Raw genomic sequence first — 20,939 nt, 5'->3', positions numbered from 1 at the left:
GTGGGGGAGGAGAAAGCCAGGAGCTTCTCCTGTCTCCCTCCCACCTGCCACTGGGCCGCTTCTGGTCAAAGGGCTACCCAGGAGATGGCAGATGGGTCTCCCTTACTTCCTGTTACTTGGGCTTCAGACAACCAGTGGACTGCGTTCAGAAGTACCCTGGGTCACCTGGCAGCTTGGCAGCTTGGCAGCTTGAAGGGTGGCTGGAACTCTGTCCCAGAGAATGGCAAGTAGTGCTCTTTCCCGTGTGGGAGAAGAAAATCCGCCAACTGCCACTCTTAAGTTGCTCTGCAGTTGAGTGGCAAGAGGCCCCTTGCAGCTGGGCCACCAGATCATGCCAGGATAGTTGTCTGCCAACTCAAGGACCAGAGTCTGGGTGAAGAGTCTGGATGTTCACAAATGCTGTTTTCAGTATATTAGCAGCTAAAGCAACATTAGGGACTAGAACAAATATTTTGCTCTGCTTATTTCTTTGAATGCAATCTTATGTCTTCTCTGTTTTGTTAATAAGCCCAACATTTTTGGTTAATTAAACTAATGTGAAGAGTTGTGGGAAGATTCAGGCTTAATTTAACTTGCCCCATGTTAATGACTTGGTTGCTAAGAGACTTCCAAGCCAAGTAGTCCCTGAGGGTGGGGGCTGGCCCAGAACCCTCCTGCCTTTGGGGATAGAAGATGCAGGAAAGAGGGGCTGTTGGGTAAATTGAGAACTGGAGGTGAAGCTCAAGCAACATTTGGGGTCTCTTGGGCAGCTTCACTTCCAGGCTAACACGATAAACTGAAATGGGAATGGGAAGTTTGGGGTTCAGTACATTGTGTGAAACAAGCTTTCAGATTATGCCATAATGTTATTTATTTACAAATGACTAGGCTCAAATTATCCTACTTTGGACACATGATGCGAAGACCTAGCTCCCTTGAGAAGTCCACAATGCCGGGAGAGGCGGAAGGATGAAGAAGAAGAGGATGACCAGCAACAAGATGGATGGACTCAGTTACAGTACCCCAGTGATGAGTGCACCGTTGGAAGACCTGAAGGACCAGCTTGGGACAGATCATCCTGGAGAAGGTCTGTCTACACGAGGTGGCCGCTAAGCATGGACTTGATGGTACATAATCAATCAATCAATCAATCAATCAATCAATCATGTATTCACTGGGACTTAAGGTTTAGCATGTTGTATGAACATGGTCTCAGTGTGGCTTCTCTTGCAGAGCTTCCTACTCTGGCAAGGGCTCAAGTGATACAGCAACTGCTTTATCTTTTGGGGAGGGGTCACCCCTGTCGTAGCTTTCCTGCTCTTTCCTGGGATGAGGCTGCTTTGGGCTGAAATCAGTTTGGAGCCAGACTGATGGGCTCTGTTTCTGACTAGCAGCAGCACCCCTCTGAGCCCCTAAGCCAGCCCCCTCCTCAGGGGTGGTGGGTCTGCAGCTCCAAGAATCCCCAGCCATGAGGGTGGAAACGGTGGCTGCCAACCCACTCCAGGGGTCAGCCAGGAAAAAACTGTTTTGCCCTTGGCAATGCCAGCAGCTGTGCCCCTCCACTCCTGTGTTATTCCTTTGGGCACGGGTGATAGAAGGAAGTCTGCAGGCTGCCCTCTATTCCCCTGCTCCTCCAAAACTTTCTCTGTCACAGCAGAGAAGGTGCTCAGGGCTCAACTGGCCTTCATCTCCCCCTCCTCCTCCTCCTCCTCCTCCTCCTCCTCCTCCTCCTCCTCGTATGTCAGGTTCGGTCAGCACGGGGCTTCAGGGAAGCACGGGGCTGCAGGGAAGCACGGGGCTGCAGGGAAGCTCGCAGCCAGACCACGCGGAATCCACCGGCGGTAGCTAGTGGGGAAAAGAGGAACCGAAAGCGCCGCTAATTAACGGGCCACCTGCGCCCAGCCAAACAGGAAAACCGCAGCGGAAGCTTTTAACTATGAACTGATAACGGCGCGAGCCAGCAATGAACGGGGCCGCAGGCAGCGAAACAAGATCGCAACGCAGCACAGCACCCGCGGGCTTGCACGTAACGGGGAGGAACCAACCCAGCCGGAGGGGGACTGGCAATCAAGGACAATGGACCCTGACCGATCCTGCCATCATGAACAATCAAGGGGGATTATTGGGGGCCAATAATCCGCAGCTGCAACGTGATCGCGGGGCGGGAAAAAAGCGCGGGAAGGGGGGAATATAACAAGTGATGCAATTGTACCAAGCCAGTCCTGGCTTTGCTTGTGACTACTACGTTACGCATGAGTAAACCTTCTTTGTGAACCACACGTGTCACGAGAGTTTCTCTGTCGAACGGGGCAAACCTTACATAAAGCCAGGACTCACCGTTAGCGCTACCCGGTACCACCGAGGAGCGTTTCCTTTTCCAATACAGGCATGACCAGCGACGAGGAATCCGTGGGTCAGCTGGAGCACGAGGAACCCAGGCTCGAGGAGTGACGGTCAGGGCCACCCGGGAGCGACGGGACAGCGGCCATGACCGGGCGCCCTCCAGCCGAGTGGTGGTCGATGGGCGTGAACCAAGGGCCAGACGGTTCAGGCGTCACGATGACCCGAGGTTCAGGGTCCCGGAACCGCGAGAGGGACGAGAAGTTCGCCCGACTAGAGGAGAGAGTCGAGCGGCGCCTAGACGCCATGGAGGCGATGCTCCAGACCCTGCTACAGAGAGTGGGACCACCAGCGGTGAGCGAGGGGGCGAGCAACAGGGGTGGCGGTCCGGCACCTCAGCCGGCACCGCCCACGATGCCCCGGTCGGTGGACCGACGGGCGGCAGACGCCCTGAGACTTCGAGGTATCACTGGGAAGTTCTCAGGGGACCCTGAACAGCTGCCGCACTTTTTGACGCACGTTAGGGGGTTCATGCAGAGGGGTGGTCACCTATTCGCTAGGGACGAGGATAGAGTATCCTACGTGGCCAAGCTGCTAGATGGTCAAGCAGCTAGCTGGGTGATCGGACTATACGATGCCAACGCGGCGGAACTACGGAGTTTCCCGGACTTCATGCAGGCGCTCCGGGACAGATTCGAGGACACATTGTGCGCCAAGCGGGCGGAGGACGACATCCTGCAGTTCAGACAGCAGGGCAAGTCGGTATCAGAGTACGCCCTGGAGTTCCGGAGGTTGGCAGAGAAGCTCACGGACTGGCCGGAGTCCCTGAGGGTGAAGTATTTTAAGAGGGGGCTCAATCCAGAGATCCTGGAGCGGGCACTGGGGCGGGACGACCCGTCCACAGTGAAAGATTGGATCTGGCTGGCCGGAACGGCGGAATCGGCATGGCGGCAGATCCAACAGACCTCGAGGCGACGGGACCAGACGAGGGACCAGCCGAGGGAGAGAACCCCCGAGGAAAGGCGGAGCAGTCGGCGGCAGTCCACCGGGGTGCGAGAGGCGACCAGAGCCCCGAACCTGTGCTTCCGGTGCGGAGGCAGAGGCCACCGAGCGGCGCGGTGCCCGACGGAGCGGGAAGGAGCCTCTCCACGGCCTGAAGTCAAGCCCCCGCGTGCGACCGGGAAAAGGGCCGGCGACCGACCGCGGAAGGGGGCAGTGGCGGCGGTGACCGAGAAAGGACGCGGGGGGTGGTCGACCCCGGAGACGGCGTCCTCCGGAGAGGACTCGGAGCCGGCGGGAAACGAGGCGCGCTTGCACTGAACGGCGTCCCAGTGCGAGCAGGGGAGTCGAGGCGCACGGACCCAATAGGAGATGAGGACTGCCCTCCGTTCCGGGTGAGAATACACATCCGGGGGGTGAGATCCGGAGGGGAGGCACAGCTGCGGGCGCTACTGGATTCAGGCTGCACCCACTGCTTGATGCACCCAGCTGTGGTCTCGGGGCTCGGACTACAGCTGAGGCGCCTCCGGGAGCCCATTGCATTCAGCCAGCTAGACGGCACGCTGGCAGGGGGGGGCCAGCTCAGTATTACACCGAGCCGGTCCAGATGACGATCGGGAGTCACCGGGAAGAACTGAGATTTGTGGTGGTCCCGGTGGCCGACTACGCGGTGGTACTCAGCTTGGCGTGGCTGCGACGACGGAACCCACGGGTCGACTGGACGGCGGAGGCAGTGCGGTTCGGGGTCGACAGGCCGGCGAAGTGCGAAAGCCGAGGGGACCGAGCCGTGGAGACGGGTGCGACCGCAACCACAGACGGGCAAGTGGAGGGTCCGGGACACCGGGAGACGGGGCGAGAGCAGACGGAGCCTGAGACCCGGCCGGCAACAGCAGCAGCAGCAGCGCCGGGACCCCGGAGACCCGCAACAATCCCGAGGCGTGGGGAGGCAGCGGCGACTGGCGAGACAACTGCAAAGAGAGAGGCCGGGCCCGGGGAACCCACGACGGGCGGCGGAATCCCGAGGCAGTATCGAGACCTGGTGGCAGCGTTCGGGGAGAAGGAGTCCGACCAGCTCCCACCACACCGGCCCAGTGATTGCGCCATCGAGTTAGAGCCAGGGGCGACCCTGCCTAAGCCGAAAATGTACTCCCTGTCAAGGAGAGAGATGGGGGCTCTGCGGGAGTTCATAGACAAGAACCTGGCGCGGGGATTCATCCAACCCGCGAAGTCACCATTAGCGGCCCCGGTACTATTCCGGGAGAAGAAGGATGGCTCGCTTCAAATGTGCGTGGACTACCGGGGGCTGAATGCAATCAGCACGGAGTACAAATACCCCCTCCCCCTGATGAAGGACTTGATGTCGCATCTGTCTAAGGGGAGGGTGTTCACAAAACTGGACTTGCGCGAAGCTTATTTCAGAGTCAGGATCCGCGCAAAAGATGAGTGGAAGACAGCGTTCAACACGCCGCTCGGAAGCTACCAGTTTTCCGTGATGCCGTTCGGATTAAAAGGGGCCCCGGGGGTATTTATGCAGCTAATAAATGAGGTGCTGCACGACCTACTCTATCGGGGCGTCCTGGTCTACCTGGACGACATCCTCATCTACACCGAAACCCTGGCGGAGCACGTGAGCCTGGTGCGCACGGTGCTCCAGAGACTGCTGAAGGCACAGCTGTACGCGAAGCTATCGAAATGCGAGTTCCATCGAGAGCAACTAGACTACCTCAGCTACCGAATATCCAGCCGGGGAATTGAGATGGACCCGGCGAAAGTAAAGGATGTCCTGGGCTGGGAAGCGCCGCGAACCCGGAGGCAACTCCAAAGCTTCCTAGGGTTTGCGAACTTCTATAGACAGTTTATCCTGAACTTCGCCCAAATCGCCCTTCCCCTAACCGACCTGCTGAAGACCAAGGGCACTGGGAAACCCCCCAAGCCCAGCATGGCACTTGCGTGGACTGCAGAATGCCAGGGGGCGTTTGAGGAGCTAAAACGGCGGTTCACAGCGGAGCCGATCCTGCGCCATCCTGACCCAGATCGGCGGTTTATAATCCAAGTAGATGCGTCAGACGTGGCAACGGGGGCAGTCCTGCTCCAGCCCAGCCCGGAGGGGGCCATCCACCCATGCGCCTACGCCTCCCGCAAATTCACCAAGACGGAGAGAAGGTAGATGGTGTGGGAGAAAGAGGCGTACGCAGTCAAGTGGGCACTGGCCACGTGGAGGCATCTACTGGAGGGGGCAGCTGAACCGTTCGAGGTGTGGACGGACCATAAGAACCTCGAGGCCCTGAAGACCCCGCGTAAGCTATCCCCCAAACAGGCGCGGTGGTCCCAGTACTTCGGGAGGTTCAGGTTCACACTAAAACACATCCCCGGGAAGCGCAACTTCCTAGCAGATGGACTGTCTCGCATGCCCCAGCACGCCAGCCTACGGGAGGAGATCGTGGACTCCATCATCCCTGCCAGCAGACTGGCTGCAAAGGTGGTGACCCGAAGCCAGACCAAGGGGGAGCAACGGGACGCGGCGCCTGAAGTAAGGCAAGGGTTCGCGGAGGCGGCGGAGCGGGACGCTTGGCTCAAGCAGAACCGAGAGGCGCTAACCAGCCAAGAGGGGTTGTGGTGGCACGAAGGAAAGCTGTACGTGCCCGAGGGTTGCCGACGGGAGGTCATGGAAAGAGCCCACGACAGCCAGAGCGCGGGGCATTACGGCTTCGTAAAGACACTCCACTTAATCCGGCGGCAGTTTTGGTGGCCCACGCTCCGTAAGGACGTGGAGGCGTACTCGGGGGGCTGCCCGGTGTGTGCGACGGCGAAAGGAGCCAAAGGCAAACCTAGAGGGCTACTCCAGTCGGTAGCGGAACCCGACGGCCCATGGCAAGAGATCGCCATGGACTTCATAGTAGAGCTCCCGGAGAGTAAGGGGAAGACCGCCATTTGGGTGGTTACGGACTTATTCTCTAAACAAGCGCACTTTGTAGCATGCCGGCGAGTCCCCACGGCAGAGGGGTTGGCGAGACTGTTCGTGCAACATGTTTACTGGCTCCACGGCGCGCCCCGACGGGTCGTCAGCGATCGGGGCGGCAACTTCATCGCGCGGTTCTGGAGGGAGTTCCTGAAGCGGGTGGGGACGAAACAAGCCCTTTCTTCCGCGGTGCATCCGCAGACGGACGGAGCCACGGAACGCCTGAACGGGGGGCTCGAACAGTACCTGCGCTGCTACGTGGGGCACCAACAGGACGATTGGGCGGAGCTACTACCATTCGCGGAAGTGGCATACAACAACGCCGTTCACAAGAGTACCGGGTTCTCTCCGTTCAAAGTAGCCACCGGGAGAGACTTCGTCCCCATGCCGGAGTTGCCTCAGCCGGAATCCCAGATCAACTCCCTGGACGCCTGGTTCGCCCAAATCGACGCGACCCGGCGAGCGGCGCACCCGGCATTGCAAAGAGCCAAAGCCGACTACAAGAAACACGCGGACCGCAAGAGGCTCCCCGAGGAGCAGTGGAAAGTGGGGGACCAGGTGTATCTGTCAACCAAAAACCTAAAGACGCACCAGGCATCGAAAAAACTCAGCCCGAGGTTTGTGGGGCCGTTCCCCATTGCAGAGGTCATCAATCCGGTGACCGTCAGGCTGACGCTCCCAAAAAGCCTCGGGAATATCCACCCGGTGTTCCATTGCAGCCTGCTAAAGCTGCACCAGCCGGGGAATGCCTGGCACAAGACAGAGGGAGTGCCACCACCCATCATGGTCGGGGGGGAGCAGCATTTCGAGATCAACCAGATACTGGACGCCCGGAGGCACAAGGGGCAGACCCAGCTCCTAGTGCAATGGAAACATTTTCCCAAGTCCCACAGCGAATGGGTGAGTAAAACCCACATAAGGGCACCGGACCTAGTGCGGGACTTTTACAAAAAATACCCCGGGAAGCCGAAATAGAGCCGGGGGGGGAATTGTCTTCAGGGGGGCGGTATGTCAGGTTCGGTCAGCACGGGGCTTCAGGGAAGCACGGGGCTGCAGGGAAGCACGGGGCTGCAGGGAAGCTCGCAGCCAGACCACGCGGAATCCACCGGCGGTAGCTAGCGGGGAAAAGAGGAACTGAAAGCGCCGCTAATTAACGGGCCACCTGCGCCCAGCCAAACAGGAAAACCGCAGCGGAAGCTTTTAACTATAAACTGATAACGGCGCGAGCCAGCAATGAACGGGGCCGCAGGCAGCGAAACAAGATCGCAACGCAGCACAGAACCCGCGGGCTTGCACGTAACGGGGAGGAACCAACCCAGCCGGAGGGGGACTGGCAATCAAGGACAATGGACCCTGACCGATCCTGCCATCATGAACAATCAAGGGGGATTATTGGGGGCCAATAATCCGCAGCTGCAACGTGATCGCGGGGCAGGAAAAAAGCGCGGGAAGGGGGGAATATAACAAGTGATGCAATTGTACCAAGCCAGTCCTGGCTTTGCTTGTGACTACTACGTTACGCATGAGTAAACCTTCTTTGTGAACCACACGTGTCACGAGAGTTTCTCTGTCGAACGGGGCAAACCTTACACTCGGTCCTGTGGGGAGTCCACCCAGGGGGAGCAGCTTCTGTTCAGTGGTTGCCCCCCAAAGGAGCGCAAGGCATCAAAGTTGAATGCCATGGACAAGTCCCTCAGGGCTGATTGAAACCCTGGAATCAGAAAGGCCACCATTTTTGTACAGGGTTCAGAGTGTCAAGAAGTCGGACAACTGAAACATCAAAGGCCCATTCAGAACCAGGACTCTCATGGAGTAGGACTTCCAGGGATGTCAAACTGGCTGAGTCAGCATCTTTGCACAGTTCTTTATGAGTCCACCTTGTAGCATTTTGGGTTATTGCTGTTATTGGTTGATTAAGCGCACCTGGGATCTTCGTTGTCGCTTGATTTCCATGGGCTTCTGCATATGTTATAATTCTTGTATTAGTTCTTCTGGATGTTTCAGAGAGCGAGCAACTGAAGAACCTGCTTCTTCCTCCCTTGGCCAGTAGAAAATACACGAGACACATCACCGTCCCTTGTGCTCGAGAGAAAGCTGTGTGCGGACACTCTAGCTATGGCCAAGGCCTCTACGTGTGTAGGTGGGCCAGACAGTCTCTCAAGCTCCTCCAGAAAGAGGGGCGCTGTCTCCTTTATCTCCTAAAGGCTGACCCAGGTGGCTTCAGTCTGTGGCCAGAGGGTCAACCCTACAACCCATTCCTCCATCCCACAAGGGAGCCATCAGTTCGAGGATAAGATAGGGTAACACGTATGTGTTAGCTCGGTCACCTCGCAGATTGCAACTCTGGGAGGCTAACACCCAATTAGAACAGGTAAGCAAAGAATAGCCAAAACTTTTAAAATTACAACAGCAGTAAGCCCTTAATCCATTTGAGGCCAACCATCCTCATCCTTCTGGCCCTTTGTCTAACACCCTGGCCCAGTGCCTGGGGAAAGGGCCAGGCTTTCAAGACCTTTCAGAAGGCCAACAGGGTCAGGGCCATCCAAATCCCAGGGGTATGCTGTTCCATAGGACAGGCACTGTGACGGAGAAGGCACAGCTCCTGGTCCCCTCAGATGACCTTGTGGTGGGTCTTGGGAGGTAAGCAGAAATGATCAAGAAAGGCAGTCCCACAGAAAACCCAGCCCTGGGCATAAAGGGTTCTATAGGGGGCAACCAGCACCATGAATCGCACCTAGAAGCCTACAGGGAGCTTCCCAGCAGGATGACAGGACCGCCTCTCCTAGGCTGCCTGATGGGGTCCTTAATGGTAGGTGGGGGCTGGAGGGGGAGGGAGGCGGGAGGCAGGAAGGGGGGGCCCACACCCCAGATAGGACAAGGCTGTTTCCACCCAGAAAATGGAGCCCTTGAGGAAGGAGGAAGCACCCAGTGCTCTGTCTGTCCCTTCCCGTCCAGGTCGGGTGGGGCTAAGCAAAGGTGCTGGCCCCCAGGTGGGCTCTTTGGGTGGCTGTGCAAGCCCGGCCTGCACAGAGGATCTCTGATTTGCAGCTTAGCCAGGTTCTTCAAGGAAAAATGCCCCTCCCCCAGGTTGGTTTGCTCCCTAATCTTCTGGCGTTCATGGGCAGCTGAGGAGTTCAGCCCTCGCCAATGACGTCCGCCAGAAAAATAAACCTAGTGCACCATTCTGCTTTCATTTTTTGATTAATGCCATTTAAGCAAGTTGCTTCTTCTGGCCAGATTGGACTAATTACTTGTGTGTAAACATTGTCCCGAGCATGGCCACTCAGCCATAAAGTACAATTGATCCGACACCTCTAATCAGGCAAAGAGGTGGTAAAGTAGGCAGCGGTGGGCAGAAAAGGGAGATTCCCAGCCCAGGAGGCCTCCTGGAGCCCGCTAGGCAGGGCATTTACCTACCCAGCCCATGGTGGTGGCGGCAAACTTTGGCAGTTGCCTTATGCCTCCTGTTCAGTGGGGAGGCATGGATTTATCCCCACGGGCAGAATCTGTCTATGTGGTCACTAAGACACCTACCTGATGGCACGTATCCATCAATACAAACAAGGCAAAATGGAGAGCAATGCCCTATGAGCACACCAGCCTGAGGGACGTTTACAGTGCCAGAGCCCAAGGTGGAATTCCAGGAGGTCCTGAAACTTGGCAAATGTTGCATGAGAAGTTATTCCTAGGGACCTTTTTGGATGGACAAAACCAAAAGCCGAGAACAGGCTTCGCCTTCTCCATGTCCTGCTGCCTCTCGACCTCAAGCACTGCAGGACTGACCTTTCAGCGTGGCAGCCTTGTCTTTGTGCCAGAAATGGTGACGTGACCCCTTCTGGATCTTGGCCCTTCAAACTCTGTCCACTGGTGAAGCTGAAGCCGCATCCTGGCTGTGGGCAGAGCAATGTCTTCTCCTGACTTTCAACACCATCCAATGGCTAGGAAAACGGGTTCTCTGCAACATGGGCAGAGGAATATTTGGGGAACTGAATAGCTGATGACCAGTCAACGGCACATCTACCTGTCCTCCCTCCTTCGGTCCAGGAATGCCCTCAGCACAGCAGTGAAAGTCAAGGCTGTCTGGTCATGTATTGGCACGCTTGCCCTACCTATGGGACCCCGTCAGTTGTGGCCTCCCGGCTGCATTCACGCAAGATGCTAGCCTTGTGTCCCTGGTAGGGGGAGAGATGTGGGTCAGTGGCTTAGCACGCTGTCAAGCCAGGCTGTGGGATCAGTTTATGGCGCAGTCGGTTGCATGTGTTGCGTGAACTCAAGCAAACAAGGAGGGGAAGTCCCGTCCATGCTGTTGAAGTGGCAAGACCGGTGTTTGCTCGTGCAGAAAAGAGCAGGATAACCCAGTGTAAATCACGGCCGGAGGATATACCAGGGTGGCTGTGCTGTTCCGGTGATGCTGCCTGTGAACAAGGAGGAGGCTCTCTGACTGGTTCAGCGCTCCAGGAGGGCCGAAGAGGCAGAAAGGCAAAACTGTGCCACTCTGCTTAGTGAGAGCAAGCTCCAGGCTCACTATTATAAATGGCTAAATATGAATATAAATCACAATTCAGTGTGTCAGCAGCACCAGGCTGCCTCAGCCAAAAAGGAAAATAATCAGTTTATAACAAATAAATGTAATTTTTCATCAGCATCCCCCATCCTCCAGTTCTCAGATGGCTTTTCTACATGGCTTACACCAGCTGGATGCCAATCAGGACATTGTGGTGTAGACGTGGACCACAGCACCTCCTTGGCTGGGGGGGGAGTGGCTTGGAGGACCCTCCCTCCCCCAGCTAGCTGCCTCTGGGCCTTGAGAGGACAGGGAGGAAAGGGCCTGTCTGGGGAGACCGCGTGGCCAGCTGCCTGCGTGAATGCAGGGTCCTGGATGCAATTTATTGCCCAGCTTAGAGACTACTTTTACACAACTTGGGAAGCTCGGCTGGATCCCGTCCTGTTTTCCCATCGTTCCACAAATGGTTTCAGAGCCATGACTGGTCACCCTTCTCTGGGACCCTGGCGTGCAGGTCCAAGGGATCTGCTGGCTGAAGGGCAGCTCACCGATACAAGGCGCTTCCCTTCCATCCCAGGCTTTCAAAACCATCTTCTTTGCCTCCTTCTTGCGGACAACACAGAGGAAGGAGCACCAGAAACAGGACCTCTGCCTCCAGAACTCTGGTCTTCTTATCCTATACTCTGGAAACCCATTCCAGATTTATCCCCACAGACCAACCCCGGGGAGTTTGGCAGGTCCTTTGTTACGTCTTGGAACGCACCTCAGAAGGCAATGAAGCCGCTATGGCTCCATGCTAGGTTTGTGTACGGATCCTGGCTCTCTGACTGCTCCCAGAGGCTGGAGCCTTCTCTCCGAGGGGGCGTGAGTGACCTTTGTGTCCTGTGTGACATGGGTGGTGCTTCCGGGTGAGTGGGTAATTCCACTGTGGATCTGCCAGTCCAACCTTCTTCTCCCTTGGGGGCTTTCAGGATGGCACATCGGCATGTCTTTCCTTCTTCTTAAGTCAGGGGCAGAACTTGTGCCTGCAGCCCTTCTCTAAGAAACCATCTGCTGTTCCTGCTGGTGCAGCTCGTGAAACATGGTGCAATGCCTGCCGGTCATGGTGAGAGTCTGTGTGGCAGGAGGTCCAATAAACCCCCTGTCTCCTCGGGTGTTGGGTCACCCAGTCCGCTCATGCCCAGGCAACAGTGACCCTTCTACAAAACTGCATGATCCCCCCCCATTTTTGAGAAGGCTGTGGACTGAGGTCAGGGCAGGACCTGGGGGATAGAGCAGAGTTGGGGGGAACAGTGGAAGCAGCCTTTCTGGGGGAAGAAAGGGGGGAGAGGCTGCAATCCAACTTCCAACAACTCTGGGGGAGCCAATCCGATGTTTCCCCAACACACAGAAGCCTCAGTGGGGCTGGTTCTCTCTCAGGCCCCGCTATGTTGGTTTTGCCCCCATTTTTCCTTTAATTCTTCCTGATGTCCCCCCCCCCCCCGCTTGACAATGGACAGGATCCTCTGCCACCCACCTCCTCCTTTCTCCCAGCAGCACCAGCCGAGGCAGCTGCAGACGACTTTCAGCTTCTCCGGAAAGCACCTTTCTGCTATGCACTCCCCACCCCCACGTACACACACTCTGCCACATTAAGAAAGAAACCGATTTATCATTGCCTCTGTTCAAGGTTCTGACTTAGGAGTCACGTGACCCCAGCCAATCCAGGGAAGTGGGAGATGTCCAGAGTGCCTGGCCTGGGATCTGGGTCCCTTCCCTTCCCTTCCCTTCCCTTCCCTTCCCTTCCCTTCCCTTCCCTTCCCTTCCCTTCCCTTCCCTTCCCTTCCCTTCCCTTCCCTTCCCTTCCCTTCCCTTCCCTTCCCTTCCCTTCCTCCTCACTCACTCACTCACTGCCTGGAGCTGGAGGCTCTCTGGCCAAGGGAAAGGGTCACCCCTCTTCTTAAGCATCTAGCCAGCTCCCCCAGGTACAGGTACTTGTGAACCCAAAAAGCAGCAGGAAAGAACCCCCAAAGCTCGAACAAGAAGAGAAGAGAAGACAATGGGAAAAGTTCTTCCCCCTTTCTTGCAACCTTACTCACACCCAGGAAGCTGTATGGGCCAATCCATCAAGGAGAGACCCAAGGATTCTGCATGCTGTAAAGTCGACCCTTCTGGAATTTGCTTCCACAGGACCCCCACCAAGAAGACTGAGGACCAAAGGCCAAGGGAAGATGAGTCGGGGGCCTGCAGGACCTCCAGGACGGGAGGCCGCCCTTCAGCCCCAGCTGCCCATAACCTTCCTCTGGCCGGGGCTGCTGCTGCTGCTGCTGCTGCTGCTCCTTCCCCAGGCCTCCTCTGGGCCAGAAGGAGCCCGGTTCTTCTGATCTTCGGAGGGCCCCGTGGCCACCAGGATCCAAGCCGCCTAGTGCCCTTTTCCTTCCTTCCTTTCCTTAACTGGCAGCTCAGAGTCGGAGCCAAGAGGCACGGTGGACTCCTGGCCCTTGACCGGATGCCCGCCCCCTCCCTGGCATACCCGCCCCTCGCCCTCTGCTCGGCCAGCCCCCGCCCCCCCCCCCGGCCGCTAGACAGCAGCTGAGCTCCCTCCGGGCCCCAGGTCCCCCCTTCCTCGAAACCTCTAAATGGATCTCAATGCAGGATTAATTTGTCATATTGACACTGATCGTTTATTACAGAGAAGAGGGGCCCGTTCATTTGAACGGAGAACGCTTCCTCTTATCTGGAGCCGCTCCCCAGCGCAGCCTTCCCCGCTTTTAACCTTGGATAACGGGCGCTCATCATTTCCTCCCTGACACCCGATAAGAAACTTGCTTCGGAGCCGGCCTTTCTCGGGCATTTTAAGCAAGGGCGGAACAAAAGCCCAGCCACACGGCAGCCTAGCCCCGGGCGCCCGCAGAGCCGCCTGGCTGGCGGTATCCCTGCCTCCGAGCCGCGGGGGGAGCACGGGGCGCCGGAGGCTGTGCAGCGGGCAAGGAGGGGGCTGCCCCCCGGTCGCACCCGTCGCCTCTGGCGGGAGGGAGCAGGGGCACCCCTCGGACTGGAAGAGGCGCGGCTGCCCGGCAGCCAGAAGCGCCTTTGAACCGCTCCCCCGCCTGGCAGGTGGTGTTCCTGGCTGAGTGGGTCCCCCCCGACCCACTCAGGCTTTGGGTCACTCCATCAGCAGGGCGGTCTCCCAGCCCAGGGCAGTTCCTGACGTCAGGGCCCGGCACAGCTCGTTTGGATGCGGGAGCTGCAGGCACCTCCTTGACGGCCCAGAGCTCATTAGGTGCGTGGAAGGGCAGCGGCTGGATTAGATGGCCTGCTGGTTCCAGATCTCCCCTGGCTTTCTAAAGGAAAGGGGGGAGCAGAAAGGTGGCCAGTTGTTCCCGGGGGGGGAGGGTGGCCCTTCTTCCCATTCAGCGGAAGCCCTACTCTCTGGAAGGAGAGCCGGCAGCCTTCTGGCTGTGGCAGAGACCCACCCCGAGCGACGCAGGCGCCTCCGGGGGACATCAGGAGCTGCTGCGGAGAGGGGACAGCAGCCTCTCCTCCCCACTCAGAGCTGCGGGCGGGCAGGCGAGGCGAGGCTCCCCACTTTGTCCGGAGGTCCCCCAACCCCCCACCCACCTGGGGGGCCTCTCCCAGCTGGTTTCTCAGCCCCCACAAATGGAGCTGGGGGCTTATGGAGGGACAAGGGAGGACCAGGCATTTCCTGCCCTTGGACTCAGGGTTCCGGCCCTGATCTGCTGGGCCACAGAAACCACGTCCTTCCCCTCGTATGCATGACAACCCTTTACCTATTGGAAGACTGCTAGCGTGATCTCAACTCAGTCTTCTCTTCTGCAGGCTAAACATGTGGAAGCCCTTCAACCATTCCTCATGGGGTTTGGTTTCCAGTCCCTTCCCCATCTTGGTAGCCCTCCTGTGGGACAGAGAGGACCAATTTGTCACTGTCCTTTGCGAACAGTGGGGCTTGGAATTGGACACGGGACTCCCAGTAGTGCCTCGCCAGGGCTGGGTAGACTGGAATAAGTCTTTCCAGCGATCTGGACTCTACGCTCCTGTAAATGCACCTATTGGGCTTGTTATCAGGGTGCCATGCTGCCGGCTCACATGTGGTCAACAAGGTCACCGGTTTTTTTTTCACAATACTCCTGCCAAGCCAGGTCTCCCCCATCCTACCCTTGTGCCTTACGTTTTTCCTGCTCAGATGCAGAACTTGACATTTCTCCCTGTCCATTTCAGCCCCGTCCACAAGCTTGTTATCTTTCTGAACCGCCCCTCTAAAGTATCGGCCACCCCTCCTGCCTTTGAGTCACCTGCAGACTTGATAAGGATCTCTCAGCGTCCTCTTCCAAGCCAGGGCCAGGACAGACCCAGAATGGATGCCAAGGAGACAGGCCTGTGGTTTCCTGGGTCTTCTTCCTTCCCCTTTTTGAAGTCCCCCCACATTTGCTCCCCTCCAGTCTCCTGGGACCTCCAGGAGCCCCCAAAGATTCAGCATGCTGCACTCCCACATCACTCACTCCTCTCTTTCCATCTCATGTCTCCTACCCAAGTCTGGGCCAGGGTCTAAAAAGTAGCAATGCCTCCCCTTGGGTGGGCACCCTTTCTCCACTGTGATTGCCCGACTTGGCCAGTATCCCAGTAAGCCTGCTAAGGCCTTTGCCAGTAGCTGCTACAACTGGATGTGGTCTTCACACTACGCTGAAGACTCCCACAGTACAGGACACCGAATCTCCCTGTTCATTTAAGCCTTGGAGTGAGGGGCGCCCTCTGGGTCAGCCCTTCTTGGGCCACAGGAGACCACAGAATCACCAGAAATTCTTGCCCATCTCCTCCGGAAAGGCAGGGCACCTTCCTTCTGCCGTTCTTCACAGCAATGGGGAGAGATCTGATTTTGAATTAGCCTGCAAGAGCATGTTCACTTCTCTCTTATCTAAGTTGCTGTAACAAGTGCTTTGCATTTATTCCACCAAATGTGCTGCAGAATTGCGTTACAGCTCATGGCTGCAAGCCATCTGCAGAGAGAAATCCAGTTATACCTTGTATAATAAGTCCCTGACAATCTTGCAGAGGACTCCAGGTCATAAAAGTCTCCCAGTTTTATCGCCAGTAACAGACACAGAGAGAAATTAAGTTGTCTTATCAAATTTAGATAATATATATCCCTCTAGAGTGGAAGGTTCCTAATGGATCTTTTTCAGCCGGGAGCTAAGGAAGAAAAGAGGGGAGGTAACCCCCGTGTCTTGGACAGGGTGGCTTCCAGCCTCCAAGTGGGGCTGGCACCAAGAAGAAACAAGGCCTGCAGCATCCAGGAAGCCAGCATGGCACCTCCCCTCCCCCTGCCCATGGCTTCGTTGTTCTCTGTTAGCAATTTGGGCTCATCCTCTTTCCTTGGTTGGTGCACCGGCTCCTTCCCAGTGTTTGCTGATGGGCCTTGACCAATGCGGCTGATGCGCTGGCTTTCCAAGAGACGGATGCTTTTTGAGGGGCCAAACGGCTTTTCGCACTCAGGGTCCAGCTTCTGAGCTGTGAGTGGTAGATGCCCTGAGAGCAGGCGGGGGGCTTGGATGCACTGCTTGTGGGAAGCGGGGGGGGCAGCTGACCAGCATTAACAAAGCCCCCAGAGCAGCACTCTCTCTCTGCAACATCTTCCTTCCTGGGATGAGTTCAGTGAGAAATAGCTCCTCGGTGCGGACGGCCAGCCACACCTGTGCTGAGCGTGGAGGAGGCTGATGGCCGTGGCAGCTGTGAACGTGCAGACTTCCCATGCCTCTTGGCTGAGAGGAAGAAATGCACCTCCTCCTTCCTCTGGGAGGCACCCAGCTCTGGAAACAAAAAGGATGACCCTGCGCAAATGGGGGGACATCTTCTCCAGGGAGAGACCTTGCAGCTGCCAGTGAAATCCTTGTCCCCCTAGTTAATCCATTTGGCCAAGGAGGGAAAGGCAAGATACTTTGGGAGGTGGGGAATATGTCCTCGAAGGAGGGTGGGGTGGAGCAAGGAGCTCTCTAAGGTCTTAGAGAGTTATGGACAAGTCACAGCGCTGGTGGGACTCTCATCAACCCTTCAGGACTTGGGCCTCTGTTCCCTTTGGGCCCGACTGCTCATGGCAGAGTCCTTCAACCCAATGCAGTTTGGCAGGAAGGGAAGCTCGGGTGCTCACCCACGGGAGATCAGAGAGTGGGGGCCTCTGCTGTGGAACAGCTTGCCCCCTCCACAAAATCATGTTAGCCTCCACCCTGTTATCCTTTGGAATGGCAGAGAATAGAAGAGGAGCCTTCTTTTCTGGAGAGAAGGCTCGTAATCGAGCACTGTGATAGATAAGGATATTCCTATTGGTGCTTTAATATTTTTAGTCTTGTAATTTGCCTATAGCTAGTTATAGGCATACAAATACCTATAACTAAAGACAGCATAAATAAATCAATGCTGGGAAGTGGCCACTGAGAGAAGCAACAGGGCAGAGGTGAGCAAGGTAGATTTGCCCACCTGCTTCCATTCCCTTTTTATGGGGCATTTATTTAGCCTCCTTCTCATCAGAAAGTTATCCCTGAACTTCTTCCAGCTCTTTTGAGGAAAGAAAACTTTTTAAAAAGAGAGCCCAGCTCTAGAAATGTCAGGGGCGGACCTCTCTCTCATTCCCTCACCGCTGCTTGGCTGTCTATTTTCAGGGAGCCTTTCACCAGGTATCTTCTTCTTCAGCACAGCTCCCCCGCCTTTCCTGGCCTGTTTCGGCCAGTTCAACAGCCACAGGTGCCTTTCAGGTTGCCTCCACCACTGCAGCGTGGAGAGGGAGGGGCTGGTCAGGGGGGCAGGCTTCTTGTGCGGAACTAGCCAGTGTGGACTCTCTCGGACAGGGCTGCAGTGGGGCGGCAGGAGTGGGCAGCAAGAAGGGTTCCAAGGAGACTTAAGCTCTCCCCTCCCCTTGCCTGCACCCACAGCCATTCGTGCTCCTCCTTTTGCAAAGAGGCTGTGGAGAATAGGTGCTGGCTGAGTCTCGCCCTCCGGCCAATGGAACACCGAAGACGCTGGAGGACCAGCACTTTGGCTCAAGGGGGCGGGCGCGCCCATCCCTGGCCGCAGCAGTGGACAAGCCCTGACTGGTCTGCGCTGTAGACCCATTGAGCAGGAGGAACGGACGGCCCCTGCTCAGCCCGGCCATCCCCTAGGATCGCGTATATTCGCAGCCAAGGGGAGGTCAGCAGGGTTTGAGCTGGAGCTTGGTGTGGGGAGATCTGGCCGGGATGGGGGTGGCCTGGCCTGCAGCCTGGCCGCCTCTTTCATCTCCCCACTGCCCTTCCTGCTTCCCTGAATAGCAGGCCAAGCCAGACCAGGCTGAGCATGTGCACAGGGGAGGCAGCCTGACATGCGCCAGCACGCTTGTGTGTGTCTGCGGTTCCCCTGGAGCACCTGCTCTGTGTTCCTCTCCTTGCAGAAAGCGTGGTTGTCATAGAAATGAGGGAGCTCCTGGGGCCTTGGCGCACGGGCAGAGCGTTTCTTCACTGCTGGGCTGACACTCAGGACTTAAGCAGCAGTGCAATGTGTCCCCCCCCACAAAGGCTCACAAATGTCTCAGCGCTGCTCCTGCTGCCCTGCTGTTGACGAGGGCTCACACGCAAGGCCCTCGCCCAGGACTCCCGTTTCTCTTCCCTGCTCCATTCCTAGCCTTGCTCCTCAGGAGAGAAACAGTTGTGGGAGGCGACACGACAGAGCCACAGCCCTGCTCAGGCACAGCCGGCTACTCCTTCTATGCCTCCCCCACTTCCTGGCCACCTGAGGGCCTCCTTCCAGGGTTCCCAGGGGGCAACAGACACCGAGCAAGTGGGCCCCGTGAAGGTCTGTCGGGGGGCCGTCCCTTTCCAGACCACGCCTGGGAGCGAATGTCCTTGGGTGCTGCCGCTGGAGATCTCAGCCCCCTCCTCCCAGGAAGGCTCGCCTACGGTCACAGCCCCTCTTTCACCCCTGGGTCACCTGCTGCTCTGGTGGGTCCTGAGTCAGAATCTCAAGCCCTTCCCTGGAAAACACCTCAGCAGCCCGTAAGGCATATTGCTGTGAAGACTGGGACGGTCTCCATGCAGTTGGAAAGCAGTGACCAGTGGGGCTCTGCAGGGATTTCTTTTGAGGCTAGTGTTATGCACCATTTTCATTAATGCCCTGGATAATGGGATTGATGGACTGTTTATCAGATGTGCAGATGATGCAAAATTGGGAGGTGGGACCAACCACCAGGGTAACAGAACCAGATTGCAGCCTAATCTGGACATGTTGGAAGACTGGGCTGGGAGGAACAGCACACTCTTTAAGAGGGGGAAATGCATGCTGTTACATTTAGGGAGGAAAAATTTAGAGCACACAAGATGGGGGATTCAGGGCAGGGAAACCCTTTATCTCAGCTGGACACAGGACAGCAGTGTGGGGCAGCTACCGGAAGGGCTACTGCAGTTCTTGGCTGCACTAGAAGAAGCTTCACATCAAAGACGCATGAAGTCCTGCTTCCCTCCGCTCGGCCCTGATAGACCATGCCTGGAGTCCTGTGTAGAGTTCTGGGCCTCCCATCTCCAGAAGGATACTGACAGGTTGGAGAAGGTTCAGAGGGGGTGACCAGGTGACTGAAGGACAGGCTGAAGGAGCACTGGATTTCAGCCTGTGACACAATCAGGTATGTAAAAGGGAGGACCAGGAGGACAACCAAGAACTGTTCTCAGGGGCCACAGAGAACACTGAGGACCAGAAATAGCAAGGGTAAGTTACCTGAATTTCATTTAACTATAAGGAAAATTCCTGGTGGTAAGATCTGCCCAACAGTGCGTAAGTCTACCTAGAGAGGTTGTGGGGGTTCCATCTCTTCTTAAGGTTTAAGAAGAGGCTTAAATGGTTTTCCTGCACATTGCACAGGGCTGGATTAGATGCTCCTTATGGTTCCTTCCAACTCCACAGTCTTATGATTCTATGCCTTACCAGGTCTCCTCTTGGTACTAGCTATACCCAGTGACAGTCATCTGTGACAGGAATAGAGGAAGCTGGCCTGCGAGTACGTGGCTGAGGATTAGGCCCATCCAGCGCTCTCCAGCCCCTGACTAGGAGACCAGGGATAACGGGCAAAAGTTGGAATTACTTAGATGTTGACTATAAGGTGAAAGTTACTGTCCAGGAAGACCTGGACCACGGTAGAAGAGTCTCCCTCTAGAGGCAGCGGGTTCTTCATCTCTGGAGTCTTTGGCTGGATGGCCACCCCTCGGGGACAGTTCAGTTGGTCTTCCTGCACAGTGCAGCAGGATGCTTTTGGCTTCTTCCAGCTCCACAGTTCTCGGATTCTGTGGGTCTGGGTCCTCAAGCTTTTGAGACGGCCACAAAATGGCTGCCCCTGTGGACAGAGCAGGCACAGCCAGGAAGGAATTTGGTGGTAGCTTCTCAGGATAAGAGTCATAGTAGTCACAGTAGTAAAACAGGATAGCCAGTTGGGTGTGGCGGTGAAGGCACCAAGCTAGAAACAAGGAGATTCTAGTCCCGCCTTGGGCACGAAGCCAGCTGGGTGACCGTGGGCCAGTCTCTCTCTCTCAGCCCCAGGAAGGAGGCCAGGGCAAACCACTTCCGAAAAGCTTTGCCAAGAAAACTGCAGGGGCTTGCAGTAAGTGGGGAGAAAGGCGAGGGTGTGCGATATCCCCTCACTCGTTCAATATATTTATGGACAAACGTATGAGGAATGTTTGTGGTAAGGCCAGAACTCCACTGGTTGGGAACTCGAATGTGCATGTAGGTTGCATACAGATGATGCTGGGTTGTTGGTTGAGAATGTGACAGTTTTGCAGCCAATGACAGACTGTATGACGCAACAAAGAATATGGATGTGAAAATTAACATATCAAAGACCCAAGTAATTACTGTTTGATAAGGAAAATTGGGTGAACAGTTGCAAGTTATGTGCAGATAGTGAATCGCTAGAGCAAGTAGAGCCAGAGTGGTGTGGTAGTGAAGGCACCAGCCTAGAACCTGGGAGACCCTGAGTTCTAGTCCCGCTTGGGCACGAAACCAGGTGGGTGACCTTGGGCCAGTCACTCCCTCTCAGGAGGAGGAAAGGGCAAACCCTTCTGCAAAGCCTTGCCGGGAAAACCGCAGGGACTTGTCCAGGCAGTCTCCAGGAGTCAACACTGACTCGAAGGCACACGCAGACACAAATGC

Source organism: Python bivittatus, unplaced genomic scaffold, assembly GCF_059951505.1.
Source record: "Python bivittatus isolate LINGU-HERP-01145 unplaced genomic scaffold, Pbiv_v1 ctg000700_np1212, whole genome shotgun sequence".
NCBI lineage: Eukaryota > Metazoa > Chordata > Lepidosauria > Squamata > Pythonidae > Python > Python bivittatus.
Note: the sequence above shows the minus strand (reverse complement) of the source record.